This window comes from Ovis aries, chromosome 2, assembly GCF_016772045.2.
Source record: "Ovis aries strain OAR_USU_Benz2616 breed Rambouillet chromosome 2, ARS-UI_Ramb_v3.0, whole genome shotgun sequence".
Taxonomy (NCBI): domain Eukaryota; kingdom Metazoa; phylum Chordata; class Mammalia; order Artiodactyla; family Bovidae; genus Ovis; species Ovis aries.
Window position 1 is genome coordinate 153236914 of NC_056055.1, and position 17287 is coordinate 153254200.

Consider the following 17287-nt stretch of genomic DNA (forward strand, 5'->3'; position numbering starts at 1 on the left):
GATTAAAAATTAAAAAAAAATACCCTTGGCTGTTTGGAGATGCCGGGGATTGAACCCGGGACCTCACACATGCGAAGCGCGCGCTCTACCACTGAGCTACATCCCCCAGCCGAGAAGTCTCTTTCTGTTACAGGTATTCATTCAGGCTAGCGCTAGACCGACAGCTCTGGTTAAGTTTCAAGACTTTATTTTGGTGCGAGCTCCCACGGCATCCTCTTTTCTACCTTTGCCACTTCCTTTAGAAACTGTTTCTGGGATGTACCACAACTCCATGCAGCCAGCGTTGTGGGACGCAAACCTGACTGGCTCTCGAGCACTCCTGCCGGGCGCCTGGACCCCGAACTGACACCCTACACCCTGCCAGGCGGCGGGGCGGGACGTCCCAGCGCTGAGTGCCAGCCCGAGCCCGACTCCTCCGTCGGCTTACTGCGCAGGCGCTGCAGAACGCGGAGGTGGGGGTGCATCCGGCGCTTTGTTGCGGAGAGGAGCCCCCAGTACCCGGTACTAGGGAGCAGGCGGGAATCGCCGCGACCACTGTCCTGGCGCCAAAGATCTGCTCCTGAAGCAAAGCGGTGGGGACCTTCTGTGCACAGCCGAAAACCTTTTGGATTTACCTGTACAGCCGCCCCTCCCCCACCAAAATAAACCCACATCTCAGAAAAACATGTTCACGCCAAATCCCCATAAACTGGCTTTGTAGGGCTTACAGCCAACTCTTGAAGGAGAAAATGACTTCACAGCATGCTTTTTATGTGGGCTCCAAACTGAAAGAAAATGACACCGACACCCTCTTTGTAGCTTAATTTTACATAAATGATAAGGTTGATGGGAGGTACCTTCTCATGATGCACTTTTCTCGCCGGTATTTACACGTTGGACCCATCTGACTGATACGCTGTGATAGAAACACGTAAGGCACTTAACACTACTTCACTGTGTCCTCTGAACTCTTCGTAACCGCTAAGCCTACTCCCAGCCCTAAAGGAAGAAATGTACTCCAGTCGTGTTTCCTTGAAATAACCTCTCTCTCTCTCAAATATGAGTGCTGGGTAATACGTTGAACTAACTTACCCTTATAATGAAATGATGTGTTTGAGCCTTCCCAGTGCAGTTTAAACTGATACCACCCCAAGGAAGTGAAGGCTGAGTGGGAAAAGCCTCGGGTGCCCTGATGGGAAAGAACAGGGGAGCGATTTTTTGTCGGGGTAGTTGGGCTACCTTCTCTTCCAGATGACCTGTAAGGCTGACCCAAAGGGCACACGGTGAGGGCCTAGAATTTCCACTGTTTTCCGTTGCAGCAGAGCGCCCCTCGTAAATTGAAAAGTCAGCAGGCCAACAGCCAGAGCAGAAAAGCAGAAGTTTCAAAATAACTCTGGGTAAACCACAAGTTTCATAATCAAGTCCTAGATTAAAAATAAGTTACTGTGTTTGCTTACAGTAATTTCAACAAATAATGGCGCAAAATCATAATCAGATTTTGTTTTTAATGAGAACAAGCCAGAACAAGTCACATACTGATTTAATGCAACTTCAATGCAGAATGTCTTTAAAAAAAGATAAAAGCCACGTCACTGAACCATCATTAAGGAGCCCCGCTCCAAACTGAAACATTTCCAAACCAACCCCTGCTTTCCATCCAGAGTCACTAGAACATGAACCTCTTCAGCTGATTGAGTCAAGAAACAGAGAACCATTTTTCACCAACCAGGGTTTTCACCAGTGCAAATGACAAGTGTAGTATTCAGTTAGTTGTAAAGGAAGCATGTTTGCCTTTGGTGACCGCACCTTGACATCCTCTTTAGGATCCCTTCCTCATATTAAGACATTTCTCCATTATCTGAGGCACTTCCTTTCTGGGACTTCATTCTTAGGCAAGAACTTTGTTCTTAAGGTTCAGAGCTAAGCCTCAAGAAGGCTCCTTCTAAACTGGTCACTCCTCCTATTTATTCTACGAGTCCAGGACATAACTTGGTGAATTGGGTAAAGAAAATGAAGTCAAGCTCTGAAGCTCTAAATCCAAGAGAGGATGTGAAATCAGTTTACTGGCCTGGCATAACCCAAGAGAAAGTTGGCTTTTTCAGCCACTGTAGTGGATGGGAAAGGTGAGAGAAATGGCACACTTTAAATTAGGGACTACTTCTTGGATCCCATTTATTCTGTATGCTCTGCTTACAGATGAAGATAGGCTGACCAAGTGTCCAAAACCATGGAGTATTAAAAAGACACTTCTATCTTCCACCTTCCCCACATTTCTCTTGGTGGGGGACAAATTTTCCCCATTCTCAGTCTCTCTGTCACACATCGTGCACACCTCCCCCCCATTCACAACAATCGACCTTACATCCCCACTTTGAGGCAGGTGACTTTTATCTCTGGTACGATTTCCATATTTCCTTTCACATTCTTGCTTCAGCTCCTGGCAATCTTTGTCCAGCAGGTATAAAGCATCTTTCCTTCTAAGTTGACAACAAGTTAAGATGCTTGTTCCCAGTCCAAGCAGCAGTTCTTACTCTTATCGGCACATTAGAATTACTTACAAGAGTCTTGGAAAAAATGCTGATACTTGCTCGAGCCCACTTCCAACCAATGAGGTCAGAATTGCTAGGAATGGGTGTAAGCAACAGTACCTTTTTAAACTTTCAAGTTATTCCAAGGTGCAGCCAAGCCCAAGAGCTAGTACTTAAGGTCTGTTTTTTCATGACAACAGATGTCTAGTAATGGTTTTAACTAACCTTACTGTGTTAGTCATTTCACAAGATATACATATATCAAATCATGTCATTCACTTGAATCTAGTACAATATTATATGTTAATTGTATCTCAATAAAACCAGGGAAAAACCCAAGAGATACCTGTCACCAGTCCAGTGATTCTCAAACTTGGCAGTAGATTGAAAGCACGTGGCAGGCTTTAAAAAAAACTCTGATGCTTGAATTCCATTCCTAAATATACTTATTTAATTGGTCTGAGAGTGGTCTGGGCATAGGAATTTTAAAAGGTGATTCTAATATGCAGCCAAGGTAGAGAACCGTAGTGTTCAAGTACATGCTTTCTCAAGATCTTCACCCAATTATGTGAGCAGCCAAGCTTGCTAAAATTCTGACAGAAGAGGACTACTCACTGCCCAGGGGCTCCCACATTGGGAAGCTGGCATTGCTAGAGGATGAAAGAAACTATCTCAGTCCAACTTCTTCTCACTATTTTCCTTCATATAAAATAAAACTGGTGGAGGCAGGTGTTCAAGTGCTAAAAACAAACATGCCTTACCCTTGCATATCCTGTCTCCTCTAACCACCTCCACATCACATGAATGAGTTCTTCCAACCAGCTGTCCCTGCTGATTTGCTGGCCATTAGAAGGGCTCAAGATGAGACTAAGAAAGAATAGGAGTGGAGTAATCTACACCTGGCACCTGGGAATGCCCTGTGCTTGTGGCTTCCTGGATGAAAAAGGAGTGCTTTACTCAATACCTAAAGGAACAGGCAGCTCTTTGAAATACATTCTTTTGCTTCTCAGGGTCATAACTATTAGTAATTCTTCATCAGCACAGTTAATTATCATCAATAACAACCTAAGGGCCAAAAAAACTACTGGTTACATTTAATTCAGAGACAGCTAATAAACATTAGTCTTTTCAATAAGTACCCCTAATGTGAAAAATTATAGTGATCATAATTTGCATTTAGAATTAGAAGTATTTATTGAACAGTGTTAGATTCTACTTGGAAAGATGCACATTCTATAATTTAGATTCTGGTTACAAATAGATGGAAACAGAAGGAGGTACATATTTAAGATGACATTTAAGAGAGAAAAGATGTTACAGAAAGCCCATACTTCTGGAAACTCAATGGTCAGTTTCAGAAAGGGTGTTATAGGCCTATAGGGAGAAAAAAAAATTATCTGTATGGGATATGAAAGATTTTTTCCAAACTTAAATTATCTGCTTAACCATAGGAATCCCTGTAGTCTTATACTGGCCTATTCACAAAAGCTGGAAATAGGGTACATATTCGCTTGTGGAGGCCTCTGACTGAGGTCTTAGTTTATCAACTAGTTAGTCCCCTGGAGATTAGGTATCATATTTTATTCTATATGAACTCCCGATAGCATCAAGCACTCACTGGGTTCTACTGAGGCACATAATACATCCTGGCTTTACAATGTCAAGTGGGAAATCGGTAAAAAGGGTGTTTAAGGGTAAATGGACATAAAGGATTCTATTGCACTGATGAAGATATTCTAAAGGATATTCTAAAACTGGATTATGGTGACTGTTGCACAACTCAATAAAATTAACCAAAATTATAATACTTAGTTTGGCAGTTAAAATGGTTGTTTTATGATATGTAAATTAGACCTCAATAAAGCTTTAAAAGAGGGGGTGTAAGGAAATAGAATGGGCTAGCAGCAGCAGCAGCAGCAGCAATGGAATAGGATTAATGTGACAATAAGAAGTTATACATACAGATTGCGTAACTGATCGGAAAAAGAAAAAGATGCACAAAAGAGGAAAAGTGGAGAATGAAAGGCAATGATTTCCTGTGATGTAGAAAGGAACAAACAGTTGTTACACAGATAGGGAACTAATGTTTCCAATAACTGTTGCCAGGATAGGGAATGAATAGCATTTAGATAAATGTTATGCGGAGCTTCAGAAATAATTCCATAGTGTTGCAAATATAGATGTATACATTGCATGAATACAATAATAATATAAAATATATAATATATGTGTTAAGGACTCTGTACATATTTGTTAATGCAAAGCATCTCTGATATTAATTCACTACTGATTTCCTTACAGACATATTGAAAATTGGGATTATGAGAGAAAGAGGTGTCAAAGATAATTCCCAGTATTCTGGCTTGAAAAATTACATGCATCATGGTGTCAGTCAATGAAACAGAAAACATGGGAGGGAGAGTGAACTTTATAGGTAGTCATTAATTCCATTTTTATTCTGTTCAAATTGGGATAATTCATCTCTCTCAAATGGAATTTTAAATGGACACTTAGATGATGAATTTGGAGACAGAAGAGAGGTTTTGTGTTGAAATATATATTTGAGAAACACTAGTATAGACAAAACAAAGTCATGGATTGGATGAGACTACTTAGGGAGAGAGCAGAGAATAAGACAAGAAAGGACTGAGGGTCTGGCTTTGAGAAACCCTAATATGTAAAGACTGAGAAAGGAGAATGAAAAGGAATGGCCAGCGATACAGAGGAAAGCCATAATAAGATTTCAGGGATCCCAATGAGAAAAGAATGTTTCAATACAGAGTTAAGTTTAAAAATACTGGCACCTGAGAAATCAGGTAAAATTTCGAAGATATAAAATGTCCCTCAGATTTAGTGACATGGAAGTCATTGGTTAACTTTAATAACAGTTATTTCACAGAAATCAAATGTTAATTTTTATAATATATGCCATGTGATTCACAGTTACTCTCTCTGGGAAGTTTTCTTGTTTTCTAGTGAAAAGAGCTCTGTCAAGTTCTTTACTTTTAATACCTAAACTTAAAGAAATTATTTCTTTTGAAGCAAATTCATCTGGAAATTCATGAGACCCTAGGAATCAAGAAAGGACAAGAGACACAACTACCTTTAATCACAAAAAAGTTTGCAAATAGGAAAGATTATTCTTTTATTCTTTTCTGGTCTTAAACAAAGATAACATTTACTCATTTTCGTATTCATTGACCCAGTGAGCATCTATTGATCACATACCATATGTCAGGCACTATGCCTGGAACTGGGGCTAAAAAAGTGACAAAGTTAGCAATGCCCCCAAGCTAATTGTACTTAGAGGTAATAACTGAGGCAACAGCAAACATAAAGAAAGCATTGATTATACAATAAAGGCTATGAGAGAAGGAACTAAGAGTTCCATGTGAGCACAAAAGAGGAACACACAGTTCAGACCAGGGATCAGGGAAGATCTCTGTGGAGACTTTAAGTATGAGTAGCAGTTAGCCTAGTGTGGATGGGGGTGGGGGATAAGGAAGACGAAGAACAAACTAAGCAGGAGGAACAGAGTACAAAATGACCTCGAAGCCAAGGGGATCATAAACCTTTCAGGGATGGAATATATTTAGCGGGGTGTGTGTGCTGTGTTGAGGAACATGACAAGGAGGAAGCTGGAAAGCAGACAGGTCTACTTTACACAGGGTCTTGCAAATATCCTAAGAGCATGGAGAGCTGTGAGAAACCATGCAGAGTTCTACAGAGAGAAAAAACATGAGTTTTATTTTTAGAAAAAGCATTTTGGCCTTAGATTATAGAGCATATGGAGTGGGTCCCAGCAGGAAACAAGGAAACCACTGGAAGCTTCCTTCTGGCCTCAAGCAATGGAATAATAGGCAAGAAATGATGATCTGGAGTTGCGTTCTACAATATAGTAGCTACTAGCAACATATGTCTATTGAAATATGGCTAATGCAAATTGCGAAGGTAAAATATATCATTAGAAGTTTTTTTCATGATGACTACATGTTGAAAATATTTTGATATACTGGATTAAGTAAAATACATCATTAAAATTAATTTCACTTTTTACTTTTTTCATTAGTAGTTCTATTGGACAACACTGATTCTGAGACTTTGTATTGGAAATGGAGAAGGAGAAAACTGAATTAATAAAGAGATATTGAGGAAGTGGGTTTGGCAGAACTTTCATAATCAGCTGGACAGTAGGGATAAGGAAAAGAAAGGAATAAATGATGCCAAAGTTTCCTACTTGAGCAACTAAATGAAAGAATGGTAGACTAAAGAGAGTCAGGGATAAGAAAGTTTCTTTGTTTTGTTTCTTATTTTAAGGTAGAAGAAGATTCAGTATGTTTGAGTGAAAATATGGAGTCAGAAAAGAGGGAGATGACAAAGATATAAAAGAGTGAAGAGTGGTTAATAAAGATGAGATGTTCAAGAAACTGAAAGACTTGAAATATTTGGGCTTCCACAGGGACATTAATTCACCTCAAGAAGAAGGCTGAGGCCTGGGTAAAGTAGGCAGTGAGCCCAATGCATATCTTTAAGAAATGGAGGGACTTTCCTGGTGGTCCAGCGGCTAAGAGCTGAGTTCTCAATGCAGGGGGCCCAGGTTTAATCCCTGTTAGGGAACTAGATCCCCCATGCCACAACTAAGATTTCAAAGGCCACAATGAAGATCAAAGATCCAGTATGCCACAGTCTGGTCAAATAAATAACTATAAACAAGGGGTTGGGGGTTGAGGGTTGGTGATGGGAAGGAAGTAGATTTATAGCATAGTAGTTATCCAATAAATATTAGTTTCTTTAAACAGTTCACATATAAAGTAATAGTTCTATTTTGTAATTTCACATTAGAATATTTCATGTTTCTTTCCACAAACATAGGAAAACACAATAAATATCTGCCCCTTTTCTCTCTCTCTTTCAACACACACACACATTTACATATGCTCCCCACTGCAGATATACATTAATCCAGTTTTTTAGACAAAAATGTTACAAAAATTGGGACTATCCCCTGAAGGAGGGCATGGCAACCCACTCTAGCAGTCTTGCTTGGAGAATTCCCATGGACAGAGGAGCCTGGTGGCTGCAGTCCATGGAGTCACAAAGAGCCAGACACAACTAAGTGACTAAGCACAGCACAGTTACAGAAATTGGAGGTAAATGTGTTAAATTCTGCAATTTCTTTTAGTGATACAAACAGAAAAAAATGATGTACTGTTTCTTAGCATCATTAACAATAGAAACTTCATAAAAAATAGCTTCTAAAGGTTAGATGCAGGCCATGCTGGTAGATGCTGAAGAAGCATCTTTAGACAGATTTTTATACTGAAGAGAGTGCTGAACAGGAGTCAGAAGACCTGGTATCCCCAAAGTGGGCAAGGGAGGGTGGGATGAATTGGGAGTTTGGGATTGACATATATACACCACTATGTATAAAATAGATAACTCACTCACTTTCACTTTTCACTTTCATGCACTGGAGAAGGAAATGGCAACCCACTCTGGTGTTCTTGCCTGGAGAATCCCAGGGACGGGGGAGCCTGGTGAGCTGCAGTCCATGGGGTCGCTAAGAGTCAGACATGCCTGAGCGACTTCACTTTCACTTTTCACTTTCACGCATTGGAGAAGGAAACGGCAGCCCACTCCAGTGTTCTTGCCTGGAGAATCCCAGGGACGGGGGAGCCTGGTGGGCTGCTGTCTATGGGGTCACACAGAGTCGGACACGACTGAAGTGACTTAGCAGCAGCAGCAGCTACAAGAACCTACTGTATAGCATAGGGAACTCTACTCTGTGCTCTGAGGAGACCTAAATAGGAAGGAAATCCAAAGAAGAGGGGATATATGTATACATATAGCTGATTCACTTTGCTGTACAGCAGAAACTAACACAACATTATAAAGCAACTATACTCCAATAAAAATTAATTTAAAAAAAAGAAGACCTGGTATCCAAGCAGACTGGTCAGTTATCAGTTAGGTATCTGGGGCAAAACATTTAACTTTGTTGAATCTCCACCTTCTCATCTGTAGAAGACAGATGGCTTTTATAGCTCCTACAACTCAGTAGGGTTTTTGTGAGGATTCAGTAAGGATATGTACTGAAAATTCTTCTGTGACTTGACAAATGCTCATATAAGTTATCTTGACCTAGTTCCAATAAAAATTTATCACAGTCACTACAGTACTGATAATATTCATATTCATAATGGGGAGTTATGAACTGAGTCAAATTTACAATTGCTTAAGGATGGTTACACTACTTGTTTACTGATTATTGATCATTCTGAACTTTCATGGGATTTCTTTTCTTGTTTAGAGGAAATACCAAAATACATCACTTCTTTTAGATTTCCGTGAAAGTGTGGCCCTTGAATCATCTCATCCGAGTCACCTGAAATATTTGTTTAAAGCAGAGTTGCCTGAACTCATCATCCAGAGATTCGGCCCTTTGGGCTAAGATTCAAGAACCTGTATTCAAGTGTGACTCTACACACTATAAAAAAAATTTAGAACAACTTTGTTGAGACACAGTTTATCCATTTACAGTGTACGATTCATTGGTTTTTTTGTATATTCACAAAGTTGCACAATTATCACCATAAAATCTAAAGTCTAATTGGGTTAGTTAAAAGTTTCATGGAAGTGGCTGTTCTGTGGGCCTAAGTATAAAGGGCCCTCCCCTACCCCCAGATAATGACAAATAGAATAATTTTTGCATGCCATCAGACTGCTGTGCTGGTCTGCTTTCTGAGCACTAGTGGCCCCTCGCTAAATAAATTTCCATTTCACAAAAGGGTTAGGAGATAGTATACAGACAACATGCAACTGTTGCATGGCCAAGTTGCTGAGCATGATCAGAAAGTGTTTGTAAGGGGAAAAAAACATGATTAGGCTAAGGCTCCTCTCAGCCCCTCTTCAGATTATGAGACTGACGTGCTGCCTACTGTGCTAAGAGGGCAGATCTCTCAGGCCCTCTTAAGGCCTGCATTCTGATCTAAAGGTCTTTTTCTCTTAAGAATTCAGGATGGATGCAACTTCCTAGTATCCTTAGACAGAGCATGTTGTTAATAGCTTATTGATATTTTCAGTTTGTCAGCTTCTAGAACTCCATTGTTGATTCAGTTTCATCTCTGTTTAATTTGAGGGGAAAGACTTTTAAACAAAAACACTTCATTGTTCTGGTAAATGGTAACCTAAATGGTGACATGTGAGCCATAAATACTCAAGACTTTAGAAGAAGCCACAGCTCTGGTTAGGCTGATGTTTTAGGAAGTCTGCAAAGTGCTTTTCTTACTCTATGGGGAGAATAATGTTCTAGGGAAGCATATTTGGAAAGCTAGGTAAGTTTCTTTTCTGGTTTTTACAGAGAGGTCTTCTTATTTAGTTTACAGTGTTGTAAATTTCTTGAGCATCATATTCACTTAAGAGCATTATAGAGACTTCCCCAATGGTCCAGTGGCTAAGACTGCACTCCGAATGCAGGGGGCCAGGGTTCTGTCCCTAGTTGGGGAATCCCATGTGCCACAACTAAGAGCTCACATGCCACAGCTAAAGATCCCACATGCCGAAACTATTACACACTGTAGCCACATTAATAAATAAATATTTTTTAAAAGAATAATAAAATATTGCTTTACCAAAAAAAGTATTATATGGGTAGGTGTGTCTGATACACACACATATATTTTTTCTTATCCCCCAGGCTTCTCTTCTCTTCTGTTGAAACTGATAGTCACTCTAGGGAGGTCATATCAACAACATCCGAATTTGATTATGAAGATTAAAAACAAAAAAACCCCACAAACTCTTACAGGGGGTTTAGACCAAACGTTCCTTTTTATAGATGAGAAAACCAAGGGTCAGATCAGATGGTAACTTTGAACTCAAACACACTTTTCTGCTTTCCTTGGAGTGGGTGGTCATACCTCTAGAGGGAATTGTCTTGAATTAAAGTTAAGAGCTTAATGAAATATGATTTTCAGGGTAAATTCTAAAAGCTGTCATGAAGTTAAGTAGTCCTACTCTCTGTTAAGAGCCAAGTATTATATTTTCAAGATTATGACATTAAAATGAAAGCAGAGTGGAAGTTATGTTTTAAAATTGGTTATCTTCCATTATGTCAAAATAGAAGCAGAGAGCAAGTTATGTCTTAAAGTTGGGTGTTTTCCTTTGCTATATGCAAAGACTGTCAATTCAGTATAAAGCTCAGCTCAAACTATCTATGAATGGTTTCTTAATTCCAGAAACCTCTCTGGGAACATTGTTCAAACAGCTGGTGATATTGCCACATATAGATCCTGTCTTGATTTAAAGCATGGGCCCCCACAACATTACCCTTGTTTATATGCCTTGAAGCAGCCCCTAGTTCCAGGAAACACTTTGTCATCATGCACTTGACAATTTTTGGTTGCCATCAGCCACGTCACAAACTTAACACTCAGCTTTCCCAGTCAGTCTTTCCAGGGACCTAACTCACCTCTGTCTGTTTGGGTTTCCATGCTGACATTTAGGAAAACAACAGCCACTAGACTCAGAAAGCCCTTTCTCTATATTCGTACTAATTTTAATATTGACTCTCCTAAAAGCTTCAAAATATTTTAAGGATTTTTCCCTCCTCTTTTTTTTCTTTTCACAGAATCGAGCTTCCAACTTGTATTTTTTAAGTGCTTCCAAATTTTTTCTTAACATATGTTGCACAAAGTCTGTCCTATTAACAGAACCCACTCCTCTTCCAAATAGTATAAAAATCCAAAGATTTAGCCTTTCAGTGAGTGTTTCTAGGTTGTACCATTAATTTGAGCTTTGTGTTTAGCTCAAATCCACTTGTTTAAATTCAGTTCAGTTTAGTTCAGTTGCTCAGCATGTCCGACTCTTTGCGACCCCATGAACCGCAGCATGCCAGGCCTCCCTGTCCATCACCAACTCCCGGAGTTCACACAAACTCATGTCCATTGAGTCAGTGATGCCACCCAACCATCTCATCCTCTGTCGTCTCCTTCTCCTCCTGCCCCCAATCTTTCCCAACATCAGGGTCTTTTCCAATGAGTCAGCTCTTCACATCAGGTGGCCAAAGTATTGGAGTTTCAGCTTCAACATCAGTCCTTCCAATGAACACCCAGGACTGATCTCCTTTAGGATGGACTGGTTGGATCTCCCTGCAGTCCAAAGGACTCTCAAGAGTCTTCTCCAACATCACAGTTCAAAAGCATCAATTCTTCGGCACTCAGCTTTCTTTATAGTCCAACTCTCACATCCATACATGACTACTGCAAAAACCATAACCTTGATTAGACGGACCTTTGTTGACAAAGTAATGTCTCTGCTTTTTAATATGCTGTCTAGGTTGGTCATAGCTTTTCTTAGAAGGAACAAGCGTCTTTTAATTTCATGGTTGCAGTCACCATCTGTAGTGATTCTGGAGCCCCCAAAAATAAAGTCAGCCACTGTTTCCACTGTTTCCCCATCTATTTCCCATGAAATGATGGGACTGGATGCCATGATCTTAGTTTTCTGAATGTTGAGCTTTAAGCCAACATTTTCACTCTCCTCTTTTACTTTTATCAAGAGGCTCTTTAGTTCTTCTTCATTTTCTGCCATAAGGGTGGTGTCATCTGCATATCTGAGGTTATTGATATTTCTCCCAGCAATCTTGATTCCAGCTTGTGCTTCTTCCAGCCCAGCGTTTCTCATGATGTACTCTGCATATAAGTTAAATAAGCAGGGTGACAATATACAGCCTTGAGGTACTCCTTTTCCTATTTGGGGCCAGTTTGTTGTTCCATGGCCAGTTCTAACTATTGTTTCTTGACCTGCATACAGGTTTCTCAAGAAGCAGGTCAGGTGATCTGGTATTCCCATCTCTTTCAGAATTTTCCACAGTTTCTTGTGATCCACACAGTCAAAGGCTTTGGCATAGTCAATAGGGCAGAAGCAGATGTTTTTCTGGAACTCTGTTGCTTTTTCCATGATCCAGCAGATGTTGGCAATTTGATCTCTGGTTCCTCTGCCTTTTCTAAAACCAGCTTGAACATCAGGAAGTTCACGATTCACATATTGCTGAAGTCTGGCTTGGAGAATTTTGAGCATTACTTTACTAGCGTGTGAGATGAGTGCACTTGTGCGGTAGTTTGAGCATTCTTGGGCATTGCCTTTCTTTGGGATTGGAATGAAAACTGACCTTTTCCAGTTAGGCTCTCCCAAGTCTTTTTTTCTATGATCAATCAAAGATTCTGAGTTCAAATTCATTTCTGGAACACCCAGTTTGGTGTTATATTTGGATGGGGACACATTTCTTTGTACTTGTCAAGGTAGTGAAAAATTTTTTTTAGTGAACACAGCAGGATATTTGCTTCTAACATTTTTGAGCAGCTGTCCTTTGCTTCCTCTTTCCACTCAGAAAAGTCTATTTGAAATCAAGATTTGATAAATATGTGTAACAAAGTAAGAATTTTAGACAGATATTATTGTGTGTGATTAAGCACTTTGATGCTGGAATCAGATTGCCTGGGACTGAATCTTGGTTCTCTTACTTCCTATATGAAAAACCTTGAGACAGTTGCTAACCTTCCTGTGCCTCAGTTTCTAAAAGGAATAACAAAAGCTAAGTGGAAACTGAGCAGTAAATACATGCAGATCTCTTAGAAGTCAACTTGCCACAGAGAAGTAATAAATATTAGCCATTTTTATATAACTGAATTAAATAGAATAAAATTCAGAGATCAGTTACCAGGAATATAGGAACCATAGAATTTGGAGGACACACAAGATCTCTGGGATACATAAATAGGAAAATTCTGAGAGGTATTTGTGAGAAGTTCCTCATTTTCAACTTAATGGTTTGAATTTTTACTTTATTGTTTTATTTATTTATTGCCTTGAGGAATATTACTTATTTCCTTGGATTTCAACTTGCCTCATAAAGAAATAATGAGAGGAGGTATTTAAGGACTCAGTCCTTTATGGCTATTACTGTGATCATATTCCATTTTGATATCCATTTCATGATAGGGTTAGGATCTGAATGCAACCCTTTCCAAATGATTGTGACTAATCTGAGCCATTATGACTTTGGAATTCTTCTATAACAAAGGTACCAGAAAAGACTGGAAAGTCTGCAGGGGACAGAGGGCAGGAAGGCTGCTTGCTCTCACCCATCAAGAAGGTCATCCATAAACACTAACCAGATCTCCCACAGACTTGTGACAAGGCTGAAAACTGAAATAAATATTTAGAGTGTAACTTAGGATGATTAATTCTTGATTTACCTTGTTTTGGTTAGATAAAGGCAATGATCCAGCTATTGCATAGAAACTTGTGCTTATAAAGCTTACTTGACCATTGTTGAACTACTCAAGCTATTCACAAGTTTTCACTTGCTCATTAAAGGAATGGTCAGAGACCATGATTTAAGAATTCACTAGAGAAAGGAGATTAAATAGATTTAACTCTTTGGTGTGGGTAAAATATTTACTATACAGATGTACATGCCTGTGAATATGAAGAGAATAGTGATGTCCCTAAAAATTCAGTACCTAAATAATGATGAAGACTCATTTGGGATATATGAATTCAAATTCTTTATGTTCTGTGCCCAGGAATTCAGCTATTCTTCATTTGCTGTCTTCTGTTCTCCAGCTCTGCCATCCAGGTAAATCTTACCTTCCTGAGCAGGTTTCAGGACTTGCATTTCTTTCCCATCTCCTTCAACACTTGCACTATATGAGGCTGTTCATTTAACTGTAGTACAGCTTTACAACAGGTATCCTAGCCTCCATTCAACCTCTCAATGTCATCAGATATGCTGTTGGCAGTGCCATGGGTGGCATGGGCAACAGACCTCCCAAAGGCAAACATCCTGTGTATGTTCAACTACAGTCTATGCCTCCAGAGAGGAGGTTCACAGCTAAGGCCAGAGGGCAGACTATCTGCTCTGGGAGGCTGAGAGCACTGTGCAGTGATAAGAGGAAGGCCTCTGTGACTCCCTGCTTAAACATACACTCTAGTGTAAACGCACAACTGACACTTCACCAGCACTCTGCATCCTTCAAGCTAATTGTTGGGCTTGGCCCTGCAAATGCAGAAATGGATGTATCTGACCCTACCTTTAAGCATGGAATAGCCCCCAAAACCGACATTCTGAGACAACAGGGTTAGAAAGAAACAAAACAGCACTTGTCATTTCAGGATGACAGTTGTCATCTGTTGCTGCTGCTGCTAAGTCGCGTCAGTCGTGTCCGACTCTGTGAGACCCCATAGACGGCAGCCCACCAGGCTCCCCTGTCCCTGGGGTTCTCCAGGCAAGAACACTGGAGTGGGTTGCCATTTCCTTCTCTAATGCATGAAAGTGAAAAGTGAAAGTAAAGTCGCTCAGTTATGTCTGACTCTTTAGAGGATGTCTATTGTCAAAGTGAAAAAAAAAAGAAAAAAGGTGGAGGGGGGCGAGGTGAAAGGACAATTAAATCAGCTGAAATAGTTTTTTGCCTATAAAATGACCAAGTCCACTATGTAGTAAAATCTAAGTGAAATGAAGTGAAAGTCGCTCAGTCGTGTCTGCCTCTTTGCGATCCCATGGACTATACAGTCCATGAAATTCTCTAGGCCAGAACACTGGAGTGGGTAGGTAGCCTTTCCCTTCTCCAGGGGATCTTCCCAACCCTGGGATCTAACCCAGGCCTTTAGCATTGCAGGCAGATTCCCCACCAGCTGAGCCACAATTAAATGACAATTAAATCAGCTGAAATAGTTTTTTGCCTATAAAATGACCAAGTCCACTATGTAATAAAAACTAAAGCTCTACATATATGTCAGCTCCTACAGAAAGGGTAAACACTAGCCTTTATAGCTTTGACATTCTGAAATAAGGAGGGTAAAAGTAGTTATATAGATTTACACAGATCTTAAAGTAAGAAATTTCCAGATAATTAAGTGACTCAGATTTTTACTGGCCTTTAATTTATAATCCCACTCATGGATCCATGGAAAATCTGATTTAAAAATTAATACAGCAGTTAATTAGGACAGATCATTAAGTAGGACCATCTGTATTCCATTCAAAGAACCCTTGTTCCATATTTTACCTTAATCTCAGAAATGTGTCAATATGTGTAAGTACCTTCCACTGTTTATTTAGACAGTCAGTGGTATATAATCCAAATTTGTATACATTTATGATTTTAAAAACTAAAAAACAGACTCTCAGAAGCATCTAGGCAGGCTATAGAAAGGAACAAAAATCACACCTTCACGTGCCTTACAACACCGTCCCGAGACAATGGAGAAACATCTGAAGAGATTTAAAGAAAAAAATAACCAAAAATATTTACACTTGGAAAGTTCTTTCAGGCATGAGGGAAAAGGAAGAGATTCTTAGGAACACATTGTCTCACAAAATATCATTTCCTGCAGTTATATTCTGGAGAACTGAGAGATGATTCAAAATTAAGATATTCAAAATGCAGTAGTGATATGAAAGAACTTGCATAGTTCTTACTCAGTGTGGCTTTCTTTCATTAATCCCATTGAAAATGTGATATCAGATGAATTCTGAAGTTTTGAAACAACCTTAATCTTCAGTGATGCTTTAACCTGTTCTTTCCTTTTTCCTTTCTCTTTTCCAACTACCTGAACAGAAATGTTTATTTGCAAATCTGTACCTCTCAATTTATAATGAACCTCTCTCCATGTTTAGTGATAATATAAAATAATATCTGTTGTTCTCTAGTTTTATAACTTGTTTAAAAATGATAAACAACTTCTGGTTAATGATTATATTTATCTCTGATCCTTCTAAAAATCTCAGTAAAATAAATATAAAAGAACAACAACAACAACAACAAAAACTCACAGGAGGAAGAATCATGTGAGAAGAAATTAGCGAAAAGAGGATGTCGACAAATTTGAAAGAAAGAATGCAGATGGATAAATGCTGAGAAGGCTTAAGATTACACTGGATACCTAAAATGATGAGAGTAGTGGCTGGAATTGAAAATAGAAACAAGAGCCATTAGCCTCTCACATCTTCATGCCACACTACCCAGCAACATAGCTACCCATGCACATAACCACCCCCATTCAAGGAACTATTACCTTCTCAGGCAGGTTCCTGGCTTATGCATGGATTTCTTTCTATAAGAATAGAAAGTGATTTGGCATGAATTTGGCATGAATCAGTGAATCATTTTCCAGACAAATTAAACTATAGGGGACCCACACTAAGATATCAGAGAATGGGAAGTGAACTCCTGCAGAAAACAGAAAGCACAGCGAATATATGAAATTGCTATAAAATATCAAGAAGTCTCAGTTCTATTCCCTGTTCCGTAACTAGGAGGGATCATTAGATAGGAACCTGGAACGTGTGGTAGGCAAAATAGTGACCACCACCCAAAGACGGCCATCTCCTAATCCTCTGATTTTGAGAATATGTTATGTTAAATGGCTAGGGGGAATTAAGGTTGCAGATGAAATGAAGGCTGTTAATCAGCTGACCTTTAAGTAAGAAGATTATCCTCGATTATTTGACTGGCCCAAAATAGAGTGTCTTTTAAATGCGGAAGAGGGAGGTAGAAAAGTAGAAGTCAGAGTCAGAGTTATAAAATGTGAGAAAGACTTGAGCTGCCGTTGGTGGTTTTGAACATGGAAGGGGGCCATGAAGAAAGAAATGCGGTCAGCCACTAGAAAGTGGAAAAGGCAAGAAAACCAACTTCCTGTAGACCCTCTACAAAAAAACACAGCCCTGATTTTAGCCTAGTGAGGCCGGTTTAAGAGTTCTGAACTACAGAACTATA

At 39.5% G+C, this 17287-nt stretch overlaps 1 protein-coding gene and 1 non-coding gene across 3 annotated transcripts in view; both read right to left on the reverse strand.

Moving 5' to 3' along the window:
- The window catches only part of GPD2 (glycerol-3-phosphate dehydrogenase 2), a 242418-nt gene that overhangs the window by 192847 nt on the left and 32284 nt on the right, over positions 1–17287 (reverse strand). The gene's annotated exons all lie outside the window — the stretch shown is intronic.
- TRNAA-CGC (transfer RNA alanine (anticodon CGC)) lies at positions 35–106 on the reverse strand. Its single transcript has one exon. It is a non-coding gene; the product is annotated as a tRNA-Ala (tRNA).